The sequence below is a fragment of the Ursus americanus genome, chromosome 27 (genome assembly GCF_024610735.1).
Source record: "Ursus americanus isolate L20-20 chromosome 27, mUrsAme1.1.p, whole genome shotgun sequence".
Taxonomy (NCBI): domain Eukaryota; kingdom Metazoa; phylum Chordata; class Mammalia; order Carnivora; family Ursidae; genus Ursus; species Ursus americanus.
The window spans coordinates 16308129-16330257 of NC_142153.1; the positions used below are offsets into that span (position 1 = coordinate 16308129).

General features: G+C 40.3%; 1 protein-coding gene and 1 long non-coding RNA gene across 12 annotated transcripts in view; both read left to right on the forward strand.

The window, feature by feature from the left end:
• The window catches only part of LOC123780354 (uncharacterized), a 49515-nt gene extending 28511 nt beyond the window's left edge, over window positions 1–21004 (forward strand). Inside the window, exon 2 of the long non-coding RNA XR_006776381.2 lies at window positions 278–21004. This is a non-coding gene — a long non-coding RNA (uncharacterized LOC123780354). The remainder of the gene's footprint in view (window positions 1–277) is intronic.
• Window positions 1–22129, forward strand: part of RBPMS (RNA binding protein, mRNA processing factor) — a 183035-nt gene that overhangs the window by 30327 nt on the left and 130579 nt on the right. The gene's annotated exons all lie outside the window — the stretch shown is intronic.

A 22129-nucleotide genomic window follows, 5' to 3' on the forward strand; every position in this document is an offset into this window, starting at 1 on the left:
TGTAGCAATAGAAAGAGAGCACGCCCCATTAGGATTGAATGTGTTCAACACGTGCACAGCTATCTGGAAAGGGGTTCTATCATTGGAAGGTGGATGAGGACAGGTTATTGAGAAATCAGTCGGTTAGCCCAGGTTTCGTGACCTTGGACGTCAAATTATAAATCCGATACTTACAACATGGTTGTGTTGGATTCATAACTAGGTTCAGAGCCTGCTATGCTTGCTGGCTGGTGACTTTTAACCTCTCTAAACTTGCGTTTCTTTATCTCTTCTGAAGAGAATGAAGATAATGGCTACTCCATGGAATCATTAGGTAATGTATACAAAACATGGGGCCCCGTGTCTGGCACAGAATTCCATCTAGAAAGGAAGCTCTTATTTTTACTTTACAGTAAACATTAAGGCATGGTGAAAGAGCAGCAATTTCTGCTACAATAATGATTACATTATTGTGCCCTCTGTCCTTGGAACCGTGGCTGTTCTGCTGCCAAAGTTTTTGACCCTCCTGCGTTATTTTCCCAGAGAAAACACAACAGTAGCATCAGCCCGTTATTAAATAGTAATGCTTTACTCCATTACTACTTTAGAAATTGCTATCCTGCTTCAGAAGTTCAGGCTACTTCATTCCTCAATATATTGGAGTGTGTGTGGGCCTGAGTCTTCCTCTATCAGTATCCTCTGCTCCTGTGACCTAACGATAGATATGTGGGATGCCCTTTAATTTCCTTACCCCTAACATCCAGCATGGTGATGTAACGTGTGCTAGGAGAGCAACAAATGTCTCTTTAATTTTTTTTCTTGAAAGTACTTTTCTTTCCATCGACAGTTATTTGCACTGCGGTAATTATTTTTGGTGTTTTATTTCCCACTGAACGTTAAATTAACTCTGGATATTTGCCTGTTTACTGAACATGCCTTCTTTCTCCGTTTTGTTGAAATAGCTAGTTAGTTCCCTGAACCAAGGAATTTTGGTAAGATTGAGCGTATTTATCAAATCCAAACTAGGTTCCAGACACTGCTCTAAACAAAACATTTTACGAACGTCAAGTTACTGAGAGTTCTCCTAACAATCCCATCAAATGAGGCACAGCTAGGATTCTCATTTTAAACCTGAGGAACTCGCAGAAAGGGTAAGTAACCTGCCTGAGCTCACACTGCTTTCGTGATACGGCCGGCATTCGAACCTGGGCTGCTGTTGACGCCAGCGCTGGTGTTCTTAACCACCCCTCTGCTCCCTGCTGCCTACCATGCCAGGTACGCAGAGGCTTCTTTCTGTCTCTTTCATGATGACCTTGCCTCTGTTGCCTTGACCGTGCACCGCTTTACAGATGGCGGCACGGAGCTGAACAGCAACGGAGTGAATTCTAGCAACAGGAGAATGACATGTTGAAATGCCGGTGACGTGGGATGTCATGTGATGGTGATGACAGATGTTGGGTTGGCTGTTTGTGATCCGCAGGGGGCCAAATTGTCAACCTGGAAATAAGGGTTCCTGTGTTCAGACTCCAGGGTGATGATTATTCCTCAGGAGGCAGCCATCCTTTTAATCTTGTGGTAGAAAATTAAAGTGAGTTTCGCTGAAGTGTGGTTTATTTTTAAGTTTTCTTTTAAATATTAGTTGAGAAGTTAATTAAGTACCTGGCCTGTCGATCTGGCTTCTGGCATTTCTTCACTGTGCTCACCATTTAGTGGGAAGGTTTTCCTTCGGAAAATTAGATTAGATATTGGAGGGTTTGTATCTTAGCGATAAATCCTGAACATCTGGGGTTCTGAATTGGTGGTGGGCTTGCATAATATGACCCAAACAACCTTAGACAATAAGGATCTCGGATCTGAAAGGCCTTTTGAAGAGAGTCTGTTTTTCAGTTTCGAGGAAGGCCCGAGAGAGGGAGGGAGGGAGGGCTTTCTCATTTTGCTTGCAATGGTGTTTTTGTTGGTTTTCCTTCAAGTGCCTTTGAATTGCCCCAGGTACTAGAAGTTGCGGGGAGGTCTGGCTCTAAGCCTGCTTGAAAGCAGTGATTGTTTTTCTCAGCCCACTGATCCTTTGGAGAATCTGGTGAAACTACATACAAGTTTTCTCCCCAGAAAACGCACTCACACTGTTGTGCTCATGACCCCATTGAGGGCCATGCGCCTAGGCTGTCCAGTTGATGGCAGCTCGTCATGGGGGCCGATTTACTACCACCCTTTCTTCTGTGTGCTCTCTCCCGCCTGGAACGCCTGGTTCCAAAATTCAGCTAACTGGTTTATTGCACTGAATGTTCTTGCTCGCTCCCCAGACCTATCTGTCTTTTAGAGTCTTCCTGACTCTGGGGAAGCGAATCTCAGAAGAGAAGAAAAAAACCTCAAACCCTACCAGATACTGTCCCTGTAGGAGAGTGCTGTCAAATGAACCCTGCTTTCTAGCTGCCGGCAGCCCCATAGGACCCAATGCCAAAAGGGGTCCAGTTAGCTAGCCCGTGAAAGCTCCCTGTTCCTGCCCTGCCTTCCCTCCCCTCCTGCCACACTGGATTCCCCGAGCTCACTCACCTTTATGTACCTTGGCACAAGCTGTCTTGTACCCAGAATGCCTTTCCGTTCTTCCTGCACCCCAGGAATGCCTGCTCATCTTTTAGTACCTGGCTCAGTGGAAGCCTTTCTGCACTCCCCTGGCACTCTCTCCCCTCTGTTGCCACAGTGATTTTTAAAGGCCTGGGTTACAGCACACATATCATGTTGTAATTATTTTTTTATATGTTTGGCAAACTCCGATGGTTTACACCAGGTGTAAACCAAATGCTTTTCTTAATCATCTTTGATCACCCAGCATTGTCAGGTGCTAGATAGGCTTGCTTCCAGCATTTAAACAGGTGGGCCCTGGGGTTAGGATGCCGGGATTCAGATGCCGACTTTGTGACCTTGATATGAAGTTACTGACTCATCTTGTGCCTCTGTTTCCTCAGCTATAGGCTTGTGGGGGAGGGGGAGAGGTAGAGGAGGGTGGAGTCACTGTATATTGTCATGCCTGGCACATGGCAGAATATTCAAGTGCTAATCACTGTGGTTTTTAATCATAATGTTAAGTATTAAGTAGTATTGAGCGAATGGAAAAACTCTTAAAAATAATCCAGAGTAACTGGAGGTAACACTAGACTTATAGAAGCTTAGTAGATTCTATGTTCTCCAAGTTTAAATGCCGGCATAGATCAGATACATGAGTCTAACGTTTGTAAGGCACCCCAAAAGGCTTGGGGTAGTGCACTTCCCTATGGTCTGTTCATCTCTTTGTATTAATGTTAACTGTCAGATACCCGTTTGAGGGCTTTAAGCCATTGTAGAAGTAGGTACTGTGAGACTATAACTTTTTTTTTTTTTTAAGGAAATACAGTGCATACTGTTACAGTTTAAATATGTTCAAAACCTTGTGTTTTTCAAATCACTTTCAGAGCAGCCCCAGCAAGCTTTGGGAAGTGTAGGAGGTCATGGCCACGTTGTAGCCCCACAGGTAACTCTGTTCTGTGGGAATCCTAAGAAACAATCAAACGCATTTGCTTCTGCCTTTAAGACCAGTGAAAGGTGGTGAGAAAAAGGTCATTGAAAGAGTTCTTTCCTAAGGGTGTTTTATTTTATAGGCAGGATAGAGGCATCCGGCTAAAGTCATGAATGTAATAATTCTATGTTAGAACTGGAAGGGATTTCACTAGTCCAGCCTCTTCTGTTACAAATGAGGGAACTGAGGTCCGAAAAAGATGGAGTGAGTTGCCATCTAACACTGTGTTGTTGATGTGGACCCGATCTGTGCCATCAAGATCTGTGCCGTCAGTTGTCACATGGAATCACGTGGCTGGCCATGGGGGCGGAGGGGGGGGGGCTGCGGGCGGCATGTCGGGGTGCCTTTGTATCCATTTTCTGCGCAGGAGTGCCTGGCTGTCTTCAAGCACACAGCTGGCTTCTAGAAAGCCTTCTTGGATTCCCCAGGCAGTATCTCCTTTGTGCTTTCAAAACTAAATTTTGCCTAAATTAAAAGCCGTGAAATCCAGCCCTCCTGGAAGGGTATTTAGTTTTCTTTTTTTTTTTAAAAAAAAGCAAAACAATTAAGTTAATGACAGTGTTGGAAGCCTTAACCATACCATCCAATGATTGATGTACATGTCCCCAAATTTTTGTAGTGAAATACAGAAACAGCCTGTAATCTTATTTTGTAATCAAAGTTTAACCGATTATAGTAGGTCTCCATACATCCTTAAGCAGTTGGGTTCTCAAGTCACCCAGCAGGGTCCCTTTTATCAACTTCTTGCAGCCATCTCCTTTCATGTTTTGGCTTCTTGATGTCTACCTTGTTTCTAAGCTCAGCAGCCCAATAAATTGGACTGTTCTCGCCAGGTTTCAGTATTTAAAAAAAAATGGTATATGTTTTTGTCTATTGTCTCCTTTCTCAAGATGTTGGTCAATTTGTGCTTTTTAAATTTATTTTAAAGATTTAGCACAATTGGGGAGGAGTTAGGGGGAGAGGGAGAGGAAGAGAATCTCAAGCAGACTCCCCACTGAGCGTGGAGCCCGCTGAGAGGCTCCGTCCCCACAATGCTGAGATCATGACCTGAGCCAAGACCAAGAGTCGGACACTTAACCTACTGCGCCACCCAGGCGCCCCTTTCTAAATTATTTTTAAAGTGGAAGAGGGAGGGTGCTGTAGAAGAAATTAAGTAGTAATTTATAAATTAAACGCCCTAGCCTTAGTAACTTTGATTTCTAGAACAGTACTTTAGGTTGTAACTGTATAGAACCTATGCCTAAAATTGGCAAATTAAAAAAAAGTGAAATCACATAAGTCCCTTTGTCACTGTTGACAGTGTAGGAGAGAATCCTACTTATTGCTATATGCCTGTAGTATCTTTGTAAGAGAAGAAACAAGTTGCAGGTCATGATTCTCTGCTGTCACGTGGAGCCAGGGTGATTGAAAACTGAAAGCAAAGAAGAGGCTTCGTTATGTGTATCTCTGAAATGTACTTTTGGGGCACGTTTTTCAGATCTTAGAAAGCCAGTCTTTTAAGTTTTTATTTATTTGAGAGAGAGAGTACAAGCAGGGGAGGTACAGAGGGAGAGGGAGAAGCAGGCTCCCCACGGAGCAGGGAGCCCGATGCGGGACTTGATCCCAGGACCTTGGGATCATGACCTGAGCCCAAGGCAGATGCTTAACTGACTGAGCCACCCAGGTGCCCCAAAAACCACTCTTTTAATGAGTTATTAATTTTTGATCCATTCCCCCAAAGTACATTAGAAAATATATCAACAGAAATGCAATAGTGATAGCATTTTTTAAATTACTGGTATTTAAAGAGTGTATGGAGAGAATCGTGTTTGAGTTTGAGTAGCTCTCTGTTATTAATTGGATAGGGTGGGATAATCCATGCACAATCCGTTTATATGTGTTTGAGAGTATATGTGTAGCGTAACATCACATTCAGTGGGCCAAATTTGCAGCCTTTGTCTCGTCTTTATTGTTTCAATTTAGGTAGATATGGATGAAAGGGCTATGAATTTAAAAAATACCTATCTCTTCATTCTAAAAAGATTAAGTGCCTACTGTGTGCTAGGCACTGTGTAAATGGCTAAAATTTAAAGACAGACTAAATACCTCTCTTTAGTGAGAGCAATGAAAAGTGAAGCAGATATTACAATGCAATAGATAAGTAATTATTTGTGAGTATGACTTTTACTTTTAATAATATTTAAAAGTGGTTTTAAAATGAATCAAGGCCTGCTCCCATTAACGTGTATCTCTTCTCTTTTTCAATGATGGTGCCTATCAGTATACTTATTACTGATCATACAGTTCTGTTGTATCAAGAGTCAAAAATTTTTTTTGGTTTAACTTCCCAAAGGTCACCCTTTTTTTTTTTTTTAGAACCAGTCTTATTAACACATTTTTACACAAAATACTATAGGTCTTCAAGCTCTCTCCAATAAGAAAGTAATCCCTTCCTTCCTTCCTTCCTTCCTCTTTCTTTCCCCTTCCTTCCTTCCTTTTTTTCTTTTTCTTTTTCTTTCTTTTTTTTTAATCCCCACTGTCTGATGAGATGCTCCAAGTCTTTGGTTAGATGGCAAATGGCAGACCCTTTGCCTGGATCTCATCTGCGTTGTTTTTTCTGTTTTGTTTTGTTTTTTAACTCTTAAGCAAGAGTTCCTTTCCTGAACCTCTGCTGATCCTGGTATTGACCACAGAGGTGCTCGTGACTTCTTTCGATGTCCCTTGGGAATGTTGGTAGCAGGGGCTACTTAGTTCCTTCCCAGAGTGAAATGTTTTTATCCCACAGAAATTATTGCCTTAACTGGTGTTATTGGTCTGTTTTGCCTTCCTATCAACCAAACCACTTCCTTCGTTCCTGTGACTGCAACAGCCATCTCCATGAAGGGAGTTACAGTAAAAAGATGGTAATGGGAAAGTCGGCTGGGTTTCATTAATAGAGTGTGAGAATGTGGTGTGCAGGTTTGTACAAGTAACAGTCTACAATCAGGGTAATAACTGTTATAATAAAAGCAAGTACAGCTTCTGGCTCATTCGTAACTTAGCAATAGTTTAAATTCATTATTTGTTATTCACTGCTTTATTCTTGTTATAATAAGGCAAGGAATAAATGGGGAAAATCATTACACAATTTTTTTCTATTTGGCTACATTGCAACACAGGAAGAAAACAAAAGAAAAACCCTTTAGCTTAGACATTCCATTGGCCCAAGAAAAATCACACACGCTCTGAAAACAGCTTTTATTTGGAGAGCTAGACTTTTCTTGAGTCTTCCCATGTGGATCATTCAATAGAAATCCAGTGCAAGCTTCTCCTCTAAAACGATGATGTCTTTTGCCTAAGAATAGACAGACCCTTCTTTCAGTATAGAAACCAGATAAGGTGTCCTACAGTCATCCAAATAGCTAGCGGCTTCACCCCCACCCCACCCCCCAAACTTGACTAACAACACAGCAATATAATTTTACCGTTTAAAACTTGGCTGACCCAAACATGAACTTTCAAAGAAAACAAGAGTCATGACTAAAAGAGATTCCATTTCTTTCCGGGGCCTAATTGAAGATGACTTTCCAGAACTTTGAAAAAACTTATTCTTCCAATGGCCACTTAATTGTGAAACAAAATAAACACCTACACGGGAGGCAAAATGTAAAGTTTTCTCTGTGTTTGGATTTTAAAATATCCCTTTTATTTTTGGAGGGTGAGTTTTCTCTTTCTAGGGTTGTCATACAGAGTTTGGAATAATTGATCAAGTTTTGTCTGAGGATTATACTCGGTGAATTTTAAGGGCGATGATTTGGGAATAACTGTAATACTCCCATTTCTTAAAATTTGCCTTATTAAGTTTCTCCTAATACCTCTTTATTTTGTGCGCCCTGGTAATTCAGAACCACTGAATGATGGTTCCGGAACTCTAACCCTGGTGGGCCTGGCTGGTAGGCTCTTGCTTGTTGCACTGAACCATATCACCTCCTTTCTTGTGGGTGCCTTTCCAAACATTTGGAAATGTGATCCTTGAGAACTGGAACAGTTTCAAGGAACCATAAGACAGTATTTAAGGTAGCACGACAAGAGTGCTGCGCAGGCTTTGAAGTGACAGGCCTGGGTCGAAATCCACACTCTGCTTTGAGGCTTTTTCTTTGGGTAAAATGAGCCTTATGTGTGTCATTTGTAAACCAGGGATAATTATATTTGCGGTGGCAGAATCACTGGGCTGATTGCATGAGGTAGCGTATGCATAGGATTGGATCAATTGTCTAGTACATAGGAGTTCATGAAATGGTAGTCTTGTTTTAAAGTAGGCTCCACACCCAATGTGGGGCTTGAACTCCCGACCCTTAGATCAAGAGTCCGATGCTCTACCGACTGAGCCAGCCAAATGCCCTGGTAGTTAATTTTTAATGGGCTCGTTAGAAGCATTGACTTGATCTAAACTCCCCTATTCCGATTTTTGTCATTGTATACATGAGTCTTATTATATATTCTGTAAGTGATGCCTTCCAAGTGTGAGTTACTTCAAGGATAAAATGACTGAGCAATCATGAGTGTTAGGTGGTCCTAGGCCAATGCAGTGACTTCTGTGAGGTGATCAAGCCTCTCTTGTTTGTAGTTTAAAAAAGGGAAAGTGAAAAAATTGCTTGGAGTCCTGAATCAATGTCACTACTTGTCTAAGCAGTAAAATTAGGGAGCTGCATTAGATGGTCTCCAAGTTACTTTCTAACTCTGAAATTCTGTGATTGGTATTAACTCTAGTAAAATTGGGATCTTTTAATTTCCGCAATTCTTAGGAAGTTAGTTGTATCAAGGATTATTACAAGAGTCGGGGTAAGGGAGTTACTGTCAGTGGTCTTTTGTGCCCACTAAGAACAGAAAAAGAAGTTGGTGTTTGATTCTACCATATTTGCAAAAATAGGAATCACAACTCCTTCCTTTCACAGACAATTTAGTTCTCCAAGTATAATTTTTTTTCTATTGGCAAGCAGTTTATGAAATTCCATTTAACCATCAACTAAGGGCTCTCCTGGGGCAGGGAAAGGAAGACCTCTCCATCCTCAAGGAATTTATAGTCTAAGCAAGGCTGAGTGGTATAAAATGGAACATGTCCTAAAATACCTTTCTAAGGGACAAATTTCCAAAGACACATATCCATATTGTCCAAGTGGTTGCTAACTCCTTGGGAAGGTGCTGAGTTAGCATACGTGCTCTCCGGAGGCCTTTGAAGGTGCGTTGCTCTCAGATTTGGTTAATTCTTTTTCATAAGTATTACAGACCTTTGTAATCTAGTAGTACTAGTATTTTATGATCCATGACTTTGTAAATTCAAAGCCTTTGCTATAACTTAGAATTCCATTCATATCAATAATCCTTATGAAGCAAGAGTACTGTGTTGGTGATATGCACAGATAAGTGGGAGCTTAGAGGGGGGTGATAGCAGCTGATGAGTTAGGGAAGACGCCACATCAAGAATAATCTTGAAGAGGTTTCAGAGGTAAGTCATTGAGAGAAGAAGAACCTTTGGTGAGCTTAAGTCACCACTATATTGATCCAAGACACAACTTTTTTGGGAATATGGGTAAATACAGGGAGGCAACGACAATTTCTCTGACATTTCCTTGAATCCTTATTTGGAATTTCTAGTAATTATCCCCGTTTTTCTTTTAAAGAAGATAATTGTCTATAGTAACATGGGCTACCTTGGAGCTTAGAAGGCTCCTGGTACCAGGAAATGTTTCAAGGTTCAAAAAAAGTAATACTTCAGGGTGCCTGAGCGGCTCAGTGGTTAAGCATCTGCCTTCGGCTCAGGGCGTGATCCCGGCGTTCTGGGATCGAGCCCCACATCAGGCTCCTCCGCTATGAGCCTGCTTCTTCCTCTCCCACTCCCCCTGCTTGTGTTCCCTCTCTCGCTGGCTGTCTCTGTCTCTGTCAAAAAAAAAAAAAAAAAAAAAAAAAAAAAAAAAAAAAAGTAATACTTCAGTCTCTCCCTCAAGCCAGGACTTCTTTTCACTTTTCCGAAATTCTGAACATTTCCTGATGCCGGGAGCTTTCTATGCTCCAAGGCAGCCTGTTTGTTTGTTTGTTTGTTTGTTTGTTTGTTTGTTTGTTTTACTATGGATGGTTCTAATGGTTAGACACGCCTAAGACCTTCCCCTGACTTCCATGCGTGGTACTATTTCTGCCTAGTTGGCCAACTACATAATAAACCTACTCCTTATACAGGGAAGCTCTAAAAATATTTTAAATGTGCTGTCAAATTTCTTATGAGCCTTGCTCCCCTCCCCCCGCCCCTGCCTTTCAGGCTTAACATCTCTACTTTCTTCAACCACTCACATACACCATAGTTTCCAGTTTCTTAACAGACCTGGTTTCTCACGTCTGGGTCTCCAGCTTGTCCCTGCCAGTCGTCAGATAGGATTTTGGGGTCTCGAGCACAGCTCTTACATGTGGAACAGGTTGGCAACTATCATGTTTCTTGAACGTTACTGTTACCTAAGACTACATTATTTGAGCACATGTCACCCTGTTTCCCTGTTTCTCCAAGGCTGGGGTATGTGTGGTTTGCCACAACTTTATGGTTTGCTTGTGTTTTTGTTTTTAAAAAGAAAAATACGGATCCATTGTGTTGCATTGATAATAGGATTGGACTTTATAGTAGCAGAGATCCTTGCTCATGGGCACTTCATAAATGTTTCCTGAATGTAACTGAATAACTAATGAACCTTTAAATGTTTACAGTCCTTGTTGAATGTGTAGCAGTTTGACCTAGAGTTGCCAGGATTATAGGTCCAACATTAAAATTGATCTTCTCAAAGCCTGCCATTTGGATAAACAAGTTCACTTCAGAAAAATTTTGCATTGAACTCTTTGTTTGAATGCTCTTAAAAAAACACACACAACATTGAGGAAATAACTTACCTGTTCAAGTTTGTCTTTGAGCACAATTACAGTCTTCATTCCCATCTTCCCTTGCTGATATTTGGATTGCTTTTAGTAAAAATAATAGTTAATTAAGAGTTCTCTAAATAACAGTCTGCAAAATTTTTAAGCCAACTGCTAGTCATAATTTTTCTTTCCAAGTTTAGGATGGTGGTTATAACCTTTATCAGGTATAGAATATAACTAAATCTCTTTTCTGTCCTACCTGTTCAGTGAAGTAGACTGATGCAGTACATAGAAACGGAAGCTAATGGTGGTCATTATTGCAAGGATTAAAATGAAAGCAGGCATTTTACCTAAATGACATTGAGGTAAATGCCATTTTTGAAATGAGAATACCATTTTCCCTGAAACTTGTAAGCAAGTGAATTGGTTGATGAAACCCTTGCTCAACCAAAAGTGTAACTTGATTACCTTTTACAGAGGAATATGAGAATTCTGTTCTGCAATTGGAATTGCTTAGTTCTTTATCCTAACGCATAGGAAGGTAAAGGGAGAGGCATTTTAAGTACAGATGCTTTATATTATCTTTTCATGTTTTTATTCCCTTTGCATTCATGGTATTCTTAGATGGCTTGGATGTGCCACAGTTTAGGTTAAGTTTGTGTTATATCCAGAGCTAGAGCTAGGAAGATGTGGTCTTACTCTAAATGTTGGGGTTTTTTGGTTTTTTTGGTTTTGTTTTCCTTTTCTCTAGGGGAGGAATATTTGAATTTACTTAGAAGTATCAAGAATTGTCTGCTATAGAACTAGTGGTTATTTTGGCCTTTCTTATTTTAGATGAAGTTAACGTGAGTTGTAGTCACCACCCTCAAGGAAATAATGTTTGGAGGATAAACTGTGCATCATTTAAAAGCAAAGCTCTTTAATCATAAAGCCAAAAGGAAAGGATGTGTTCTTTTTTCCATGTTTCCTGTCGGATCTTAAAGCGGAGTCGGAGGAGTCATGAATTGGCAAATCCCAAGAAAGGAAGAAGTAATTTCTATCATAAAGCAAAATCTGTTCCTCTGAGAGTCCTTTCTCAGGGTAGCATAATGATGTGGAGGCACTGATTTTTGATTTACAAAGAATCTTGGAGCACCTAAGAGAAAGAACCTTATATAGGCTGACTTTGTAGTGATTGTCTCAAAAAAGAAATGTGGTGGTAAGAAAATCTTTTGACATTCTGAAGATCTGGAATTTTTTTCTTCTTTTCTATTTTTATTTTATTTTTGAGGGCCGGGGAGAGAGAGCGAGAAAATCTTAGGCAGGCTGTGCTCCTGACATGGGCCTCAATCTCATGACCCTGAGATCATGACCTGAGCCGAAATCAAGAGTCAGACCACAACCGACTGACCCACCCTGGCACCCCAATCTGTTTTTCAAAAAGGAGGGAAAAGTTCTTCCTTAGAGTTAATCTCCCATTCACTTCTATCTTGTTAATTCAGTTCCTTTTTTCTAAAATGTAACTTAAAATTTTAAATTGCGGTTTGAAGAATTTGCCATCTTCACAATTGTTAAGTGTACTGTTTAGTTAGAGCTAAGTGTATTCATGTTGGGCAACATCTCCAGAATTTTTTCTTGTAAAACTGAAACTCTGTACCTATTAAACGACTCCCCATTTCCCCTCCCCCGTCCCTGGCAACCCCCATTCTGCTTTCTATTTTCTATCAACTTGTCTTCAGTAGATAACTTATGTAAGTAGAGGCATACATACAGTCTGTCTCTTTGTGACTGCTTTATCTCAGCATAATGTCCTCAGGTTCGGCATATGTCAGAATTCCCTTTCTTTTTAAGGCTGAATAATACTCCATTGTATGTATGTACCACATTTTCTTTGTCCATTCATTTGTTGATGGGCATTTGGGTTGCTTCCATCTCCTGGCTATTGTGAATTCTGCTGCTGTAAACACGAATGTGCAAATATCTCCTTGAGATCCTGCTTTCAGTTCTTTTGGATGTATACCCAGAAGTGAGATTGCTGGATCATAGGGTAATTCTATGTTCAGTTTTTTGTTTTTTGTTTTTTAAGAATTGTTATACTATTTTCCATAGCAGCTGCACCATCTTACATTCCCACTAATAGTGCAGAAAGGTTCCAATTTTTCTCCAGCTACCCTTGTTTTCTGTTTTTATTATTATATAGTAATTGTCAGTTTTTAACACCGGAATCAATTTTGTAGTGTCCAGGGGTGCACAGATAAGATTTGTGTGCAATCTAAAAAGCTAGAGTTTTAAATTGTTTTCTTGCTTGTAATGTTGGCTGCAGAGTATCATTGTTTCTTGATGTTCAGCACAGCCGGTATGGGAATTTTTAACCTAGGTAGAAAAAAATGGAACATTAGCTAAAGTTGCAGATCTCAAACTTGGCACAACTATTAAGCTGATAGGAAAAAAAATAACGTTCAGTAGAACAGGTTGTGGTGAAAGCATTATTCATGTCATAAGAGTTTACAAATAACAGGTGAACATAGTCAATGCACTGGGATGTTTCTTGCCCATTAATGGAAATGCTCCAGAGACCGTACAGTCAAGGAAGATGGATAAGGTGGTGGATCTTTTCAACTCTCTCTAGTATTTCACTTTTTCCATCATAATGCCTAATTTCCATCCTTTCTCTGTTTCAGAATCTAGGTAGTAGGAAATGTTCCCTTGCTGTTAAATCTGAGCAATGAACCCTCCGAGAAACGAGAGGGAAAAATCTAATGTTTTATGTTTGATAAATCTGTCATCCATAGTTTTTCGTTTCTGTATCCTCTTAATATTGTATAAGAAATAACATTATAATCTACCTCCTGCAGACTACATGAATTAGAGAATCAAGTAAACTTGTATAGAGGAACACGGGAAAGTTCTGACCTAAGAACTGGTCAGACCTAAGAACTTTGGACCTTTACTATGCCAAATGTTGCCTCTGGTGATCTAGGCATAGGTAAGCTAAAATAGCAAAAACATTTCAGATCTTACACTCCCATTTTTCTCATTCTCTGCCTCTCCAGATCTCAGTCGCTTTTCACCTTTGCCCTTCATTTTGTTTTTTTTTAATGTTTTTTTATTATATTATGTTAGTCACCATACAGTACATCCCTGGTTTTTGATGTAAAGTTCGATGATTCATTAGTTGCCTATAACACCCAGTGCACCATGCAATACGTGCCCTCCCTACCACCCATCACCAGCCCATCCCATTCCCCGACCTCCCTCCCCTCTGAAGCCCTCAGTTTGTAGCACTCCTAAGTCCCTGGAAAGGTTTTCCTCCTTCGCCCCATCCCCTCTGACTCTGGCAGCTCCAGCATGAGGATTTGGTGCCGCTTTATCTTGTTTCTCTAAACCTTCTTGGCCAGTCACAGCCTAGTCCATTTTAATTACATTCTCCCCACCCCTGCGTCTTCCTGGAATGTTTCCTGTCTTGACGTGAGGCCCGTTTTTAGGTCATCTTGCTGTCTGCTTTGTCTCCTCCGGCAGAGGCTCCCTCCTGCGTGGAGCCCACAGGAGGGGCGGAAGCGGGGCGTGGTGCGCAGCCCCACTTCCGGTAGCTTCGCCTTCGTTTCGCCGCCATCTTGAGAGAAGGTCGGAACGCGGGGGCAGAGCCCAAATATCTGTAAGGGTTTTATTTAAGCTTAGTTCAGCAGGAGGAGGGAAAGGGAGAGGTTGGCGTTTTGGGTGATATTGGTCGTTGAACTGCGACTTCCAAGGAAAGACTTGGCGATGAGTTCACCCTGCTGGTGTGATGTTTCTTGACCCCCCCCCCACTCTTTCTTTTAACTCTGGTATTAGCATGTCCCTTGAAACTTCCACTTGTGACCGTAAGAACGATGAAAACAGCATGTCGTTGGACACCCTTGTTCAGACAGTTGTGACAATGCCACTTCAAGCTCCGCCGTTTACTCATAACCCAGATCTGGAAGAATGCGCTGCGTGGATGTTGGTTGTTTAAAAATATTAGCGTGACTTTGCCCAAAGTCTATTTTTCCTTAAAATGCATTATTTTCTTTTTCTGAAGGGTAACTATGGTTTTTAAAAGATTGAAAACATAAAAGGACTCCTACATTAATTTTGGTAATTACGGCTGGAAAACAAAAAACCTCATTCATCTATGTGATGTAAAAAGAGAAGTCCGCATAGGCAATGGCCAAGAGTCCAGGCTTTGAACTGCTTGAGCTGGTTTAATACTTACTCATCTCCCCCCGCCCCCCCAACCTTGGACTGGTTCCTTAACCCTGTTTCCTTATTTGCAAGATCTTTTCTCATAGGGTTGTGGTGCAGGTAATTGAGTTGATAGAGGTCCACACTTCTTACCTGAAATCCTTGGGACCAGGATTTTAGAAGGTAACACAGCACATAACCCACAGATAATATTATAATAAGCTCAGTGGGGTCTAGGGTAGCACCTAAATAATTAAGTACATTATGTCTGTAGTGAAACACAAAGGTAAACTGATTGGGATAAAGACTATAATAAGTATCACTTCAGGTTGTGCTGTGCCACCCAGTGAGTTTGCACATACAACCCCTCTCCCCTCAACACAAATTAGGCTTTGAGAGCTTTTAGATTTCGGAGTTGTGGGTTAGGGTTTGTGGATCCGTGGATACAAAGTATTTGTAAACACCACGTAAATGCTAGTTGTGTTCAAAACTGATTTTTTCTACCCTTTCTGACTTGTGGTTTGTCATTATTTATAAGAATGTTAAATGTTAAATCTTTGTGGTTTAAAGTGAACATGGTGGAAGCCACACATCACCATATGTATTTTTCACATACAACGATTTCATTTGGGTTTCAGGCCTACTTTTTTTTTCCAATTGTGAAAGAACAAAGATAAAGTGGAGCATAAAAGTTCTGTTCCTCTTAACTCCATCTTGCCTTTCCTACCTCCTCATAGAACATTTTTTAAGAACATCTACTTCAAAGATTTCATATAACTTCTGGAATGTTTTGTTGTTGTGACTTTTGCCTGGATTTGCCTCTCATGCACACATTAAATTTTGCACACACGGAAAGCCACCCTGTGGATCTAACTCTTTTGATCTGTTTTGCTGCTGATGGATCATTTCTGGGACATCTGGTGTAGAAAAATCTTTAGTTTTTAGTAACTTAAGCACTCTTAAGATTTTAGCTTTCCTTTCCAAAGAGAGCAGCAGCCTCCTGAGTTTACAACTGTGGGTTTAGGTATTTTATATGAACTCCTGGCTATATTATGGTTGGCCTGAAAATCTGCTACATCCTATCCTATTAAAATCTGTTGAGAATCTATTGAAGCTCTTATAGTAGAAAATAATTAGACCTTTAGATTTTCATCCTCTTTTTCTACCTTATATGTGTGTTTTTTTTGGTTGAAGTCTGACCAGAAGGAGAATGTGGAAATGTTTGAAAGAGTACTATATGTTTTTTTTAAAAAATAAGAATAAAAACGTATGCTTTTGAAAAGATAAACCAGGTACTGGAAGCAGACAACTGTATACTCTGTCAAGGGAAATGTTATACTTATGTCTGAAAGAAATAGATACATTGACAAAAGTAACTAAAGACCCAGGTATTTAGATACTTCAGGAGAATAACATATTTTAGATCACCTTGACATTATCTATTGTCTGAAGAACTATAAATTCTGTTTTTACCCATAAAGCAGTAATCTGTATATTCCTAAAAATAATTTATGCTGTGTAGAAGGAAAGCTGATATTTGATTTTTTAATATTCTTTCTTCCTAATATTTATAATTTATTTTCAGTTTGTCCATAAATGTATTTGTGTGAGGACTCTGTTAAAGAGGCAGTGAAATCAGTTAAGACATACCAATGTGGTGCACTAAACAGAACTTGGAAAGTTAGATCGAAATTGTCAAAGATCACCCACTTGAAGTAAGCCTTGTTTTTTTCATATAAATTCATCTGTTGTTGCCTCACATTATAGTAATGTGGTATATTAATTTTAAAGGTGATTTTATAGTTTATTGTGTTTAGTGACTCCATCTAGTTCACCTTCTGTTTCATTGTGGTTAATCTGTGAGGTAGATGTAGGTCATTTAGTACATTGAAAATATCGTGAGACTGCTAAGAATAAAATCTTTTACTCCTATAACAAGTAAGAAACAAGACCAGCAATTGATAAGGGGGAGGCATTTTTGTTTCAGGCTTGCTACTCAGAAGCCAAGGAGGTTAAGGAAGAAAAAAGTAAGATCTCTTAGGTTCTTCTGTTTCTGGTTTCTATTTAAAGATTTAGTACAAGTAGATTAATTTTTCAGTCCATTTAATCAACTTAGGTTTAAAAAGGGGATGATATTTGTAGCATGAGAAAAACTTCCTGGGTGTGTGTGTGTGTGTACACGTGTACGCGTTTACGTACGTACATACAGCAATGCAGCAGGATATGGACTGCAGCAACAAAAAACAAACTGTGGCTTAAACATAATAGACCTTCCTCTCTCTCATGAAAGCCTGGAACCAAGTCCTTGGTAGGTTTGTGGGTCCAATTCATCAGGGACTCTATTTTGTTGCTGTGCCATCTTTAACAAGTAGCTTTCATCTTATGGTCTAAGATGGCTGCTCCAGTTCCCACCATCATATCTTCTCAACAACAGGAAAGAGGGAAGATGTGTTCCCTTTATGTAGGCAACAACTTAGAACTTGGAGGCATCATTCTGCCCACATCACAGGCCAGACCATGGCAATACAGTCCTAACTAGTAAGGGAGTTTGAGAAATAGTCAATGTGAAATAGGAAGAATAGATATTGGAGAAAATGGGCAGTCGTTACTAAAGTGTATATTAAATGCAGTGTTTAGTTAACTGTGAATATTCATCATTATCACTATTTACGAAAAGAAGAAAAGATTCACCTTCTATTCAGCCATGGGGTTCCATAATTACCAGTCTTGGATAGCCTTAAAAAAATATTTCCTCCCAATCTGTCAAATATGGAAAAAGACTTCCTAATTCTTAGTTTAAGGAAGACTTTTATAAGGAGAAATTACTATTTAAAAAGTGAAACATATGGTTAAAAAAAAATTAAAGGTTAGAAAATAAAAGTCCTGCATCAACTTTCATTGAGATACTTTTAGAAGTTTATTGTGTCAGTATACAAAATCGCACCTGCACGGTGTTTTTAAGCCAGTGTGTCTTAGACACCTCTCTCTATCCGCAATATACATCTACCTCATTTAAAAAAGAACGCTATGTAGCATTTATTGGGGGGAATTTTTAAACGTTGCTGTTAATATAACTGTCACATACTTCATTTGTGATTACATTTTTTTGCCAGATGATGAATTATAGATAGCTCCCTGATCTAAACAGGAGATTTCAAAAGCCTTTTGGTTCATTTTGTCCTCTTGCCTCAGAAATCTGTAGTCTTCCGGTGTTCCTAAATTTTCTGTGAGAATACATATGCTGTTTGAGGTAAGTGGGCTCTGCCAAGAAAAGGGAACAGACAACTGAAATGGTTCACTACTACAGTGCCCACTACTAAATTCAGAATGAAACATTAAAAAAAAAAATCTGTTTTCTGATCATAATTTTTGCATAATTCTTTTGTTAATTACAATACTAGGATTTAATTAGTTAGCCATGTCAGTAAGGCAGAGAAGGTCACCTGTACTCGTTTCTCACGTACTGTGGGAATGCCGTCATATTAAGCATGTGTGAAGTCCTCCTCTGACCAGCATAATGTACAGCGTAATGCTTTTGGCGGAAGATTGCAGAATGCTTGCAGGGTGATGCATTCTCAGTGTTTGGCCCCTGTGCCCTTCCTACCATTAGCATGGGGATCAGCTCTCCAACTCTTTTCAGTACTCGTCTTAAAATTAGCTCCCTCTCCATTCCTTCCCCCCCTTTACTGTGCTGCCTCTCAAATCAAGTCAAGGCACCTTATCTATCAAGTATAGAATTTGAAACGGAAGCCGCAGTACATTGAAGAAGAGAAGAGTGGCTGGTAGAAATTGGAAAAGGAAAGAGAACGAGCAGTGGGTAGAAATAGCTGTAATGGTTTAGGGCTCTTGAACTGAGTCGAGTCTTGAACATTCAAGGTTCAAGTCTTGGCTCTGTCACTTTCTAGTTTTGTTCCAAGTTACTTAAGCTTTCTGAGCTTTAGTTTCCTTGTCCATAAAACGGGCAGAAAGAAGACCTAGTTTATCCGCTTGAAATTCAGATGAAATAAATGCATATAATAAAATGCTTGACAGTATGTTTTGCAAGTATACACGACTCTATATACTCTCCATTTCTTCTGCATGCCTAAGTTATCAAAATTTTGTGAGACCATACTTCTAGGAATCGCTTTTCTGTCCACTGTTTCTCTTATCTGTCATCCTGCCTGCCCTTTCTCTGGAGTTGAAGTTAGGCTTAGAAATTGGGGGATGTGGGGGCACCTGGGTGGCTCAGTTGTTGGGCGTCTGCCTTCTGCTCAGGGTGTGATCCCGGCATTCTGGGATCGATCCCCGCATCAGGCTTCTCTGCTGGGAGCCTGCTTCTTCCTCTCCCACTCCCCCTGCCTGTGTTCCCTCTCTCACTGGCTGTCTCTCTCTCTCTGTCAAATAAATAAATAAAATCTTAAAAAAAAAAAATTGGGGGATGTTGCCAGTTGTATTTTATATTCACTCAGCTAGTAATTCTGGAGGACAGTACTTTTTGCAAGGGGGGAGGAAACAGCGATTAGAGCAATGCTAATTCCACATTATCAAGCTTTTGAAAGTTTACCATTCTGGCATGTATTCTTTAAATTTGTTGAGCCTAATAAAGAATGAAAAGTGAAAGACAAACTTCATGGCATTTTTAAACTTGAGTTCTTAGTTAAAATAGGAAATCTCTAACATCTTCACTTTTCTGACTTCGGTCCTATGGGACTAAGGATATATTCTGATATGTTGAAGCAACTTGAATAATGTCCCCTTTCTCCCTCCAGCTCTTAGGTCATCAGGTCTGTCCTCTTCACATACCACCTCCTCTCAGGAGACAGAAGCAAGCATTGTCACCTCCACCCCACACAGGGAGAAACTGGGCCTCAGGGAGGAGCATAACTGTTCAGATGTGACAGGGAGGCCAGATTCTAGGGGGTTCCAGCTCCGGATAGTCTCTTCAGCATTTTCTCTCTGCGTACTTTTCCATTGTTTTAGAAAGAACTTGTCCAGGACCAGTGTGTACGGTTTTACGGGCAGAATTTGGTTTCAACAGAAAATCATGAAAAATTACAATTTACATTTAGTTACACTCTAAGTCAACTAGGATGTCCTGTTTATTAGAAGCAGGGCTCCAAGCCTTTCTAAAGAACAGTTTATCTTTCTTTTAAACAAATGGAGGTATTACAAGAGACACAGATGGAAGACAGGTTGCCACATCAAAATAAATTAATGCATGGCTTCCTTCTCCCAAATAACTTTCCTCTTAAAATGAGGGGTGGGAGAATGGATTGAAATTACAAAATTTTAGATTGCTGTTTCTAGTCACTTTACAATCAAGAAGCACGATGACCAGCCAGCGTTTTAATATCTGTTTTAAAATAGACTGCTTTAAAAACCCTGGAGGTAGAATATTCAATCACTTGCATGGTAGTTCCTGAGAATTAATAATTAAACAGTTCAGCATGAGATGAATTTATAGATGGACAACTTTGAGTTTAATACTCTGTTCCAAGTAGCCTTGGTTTCAGTCCGGTGGCAACTCTGGATGGTTACAGCCTGATCTCTCTGCTTTTATTCCTTACACCCAGAAACAGACTTTGAGGAGGAAGGCAGGACAGACACCGTGAGTGGTCACTGTAGGTAGGGGCTAGCGGGTATGAGCAGAACGCCATGCCCATACCTGTGATATTGGCTGGGAACTCCAAGGTGGCCAGTGAATGGCAACTTTTGGTAGTTTCCCTCCAGTGGCTCAGGCCTTCAGTCCCAGGTCAGTCCTGGTTCCTGCCTTGGGATTCATGATACTTGGATTATAGGAAGTCTTCGCATGAAATGCTGCATAGTATTTCCAGAACTGCATGACTGAAAAAATAACTGAAGTTGTAAATACTGGCATAGTCTTCTATAACAAACACGGGGAAGTGTAGCTATTAAACTGTTACTTTTGGTTTGATTTGGTTGCTCATTGCCTCGAAGCAATAAAAATGTTTAGGGAAAAAATTTTTTTAAAGATTTATTTATTTTAGAGTGTGTGTGTGCAAGGGGGATAGGGGGTACAAAGGGAGAGAGGAGGAGAGAGAATCCTCAAGCAGAGTCCCTGTTGAGCACAGAACTTGATGGGGGAAGAGGAAGGCTCAATCCCAGGGCCTTGAAATCATGACCTGAGCAAAAACCAAGAGCCGGCCACTCAACTGACTGAGCCACCCAGGTACCCCCCGCCCCCATGGTTTTCTTAAACGAGAGAAAGCCCTTCATTTAAAAATAGAAAAACTGCAGGATGCCTGGGTGGCTCAGTCAGTTAAGCATCTGCCTTCGGCTCAGGTCATGATCCCAAGGTCCTGGGATCGAGTCTCGTTATCTGGCTCCCCACTCATTGGGGAGCCTGCTTCTCCCTATGCCTGTCCTGCCTGCTTGTGCTCTCTTTCTTGTGCGCGCATGCGCTCTCTCTCTCTGACAAATCTAAAAAAAAAAAAGAAAGTAAAATAGAAAAACTTAGGAGTAAAACTATTTTTCCTTAGCCTTTTATGATACGAAAGGCAGGTGTATTTCTTTAGTAAAAATCCTACTACATATATTAAAATGAGTAGAAAAATAATCGGTAAGCATGACTAGCCAGCATTTTAATATTTAAAAGTAGACTGCTTTAAAAGCCCTGGTGGTAGAATATGTAATCATTTGCACGCCAAAAGAAAGGTTCCAGGCTTCGGGTCTTGAACAGGCCCCGGGTGCTACGACATAGCAATTTTTTCTTAAACTGCTCTGTAGCAGAAGGAGGCAGGCCAGGACACATTTCACTGGCCTGGCCTCCTGACATCTTTGGATTCACACCTGCCATCCCAGGCCCCTAAGCCTCAGATTTCTTTTTCATACTTTCCTAAGCTAATATCTGATAAATTTCACTTATAAAATGATATCGGTCAGGTTTTCAGCCACTGACACGGGGTCTGTCCTGCTGGGGTTTTGTCGATTAGGCAAGACTGGAATGTCTCTCATCATTTAGTGGGTGCTTTGGTGTCCATTGTGTGAAGGCTGTTTGTCAGGCAAAACAAGAATGCTTTGCACAGGAACTAAGTTGAGATTCTGATAGATGTAGATGATTATCTCCCCCTCCCCCAAACAGTTTTCTCTTTGGAGATAACTCCCATTATGTCAGGCTTTCTAGAAGTGTGAATGAGGCTAGTGTCTTTTCTCAGGGAAAACTGCCATTTTACTGATGTCTCCCATCAAGAAACAATCTGTTGGTGATGGATATATACCGAAGAGAATGAAGAACAAGTGAGAAACTGGGGGATTTTTACAGAGTTTCGAGGCTAATTTTATTTCTGGAAACACTTAGCCCATTTGTTTTTTAAAATCAAATTGTTAATTCTATAAATCTCCTCTCCCCTGGGTACTGCAGAATAGTTTTCTGGACGCAGTGTTAATTTCTTAATAGTCCTTATTCTGGAACTACTATAGAGTGGTTTTATGTTTCTTTTTCACCACTATTTTAGTTACGGTAGTAGTTGAAGCTTTCTCAGAAAGATGTCACATCTCTGCTCAGCACCTTCTAGGAATGGCCATAGGTTCTTAATGCTAGAATACAGGCCTCGTAATTCCCTC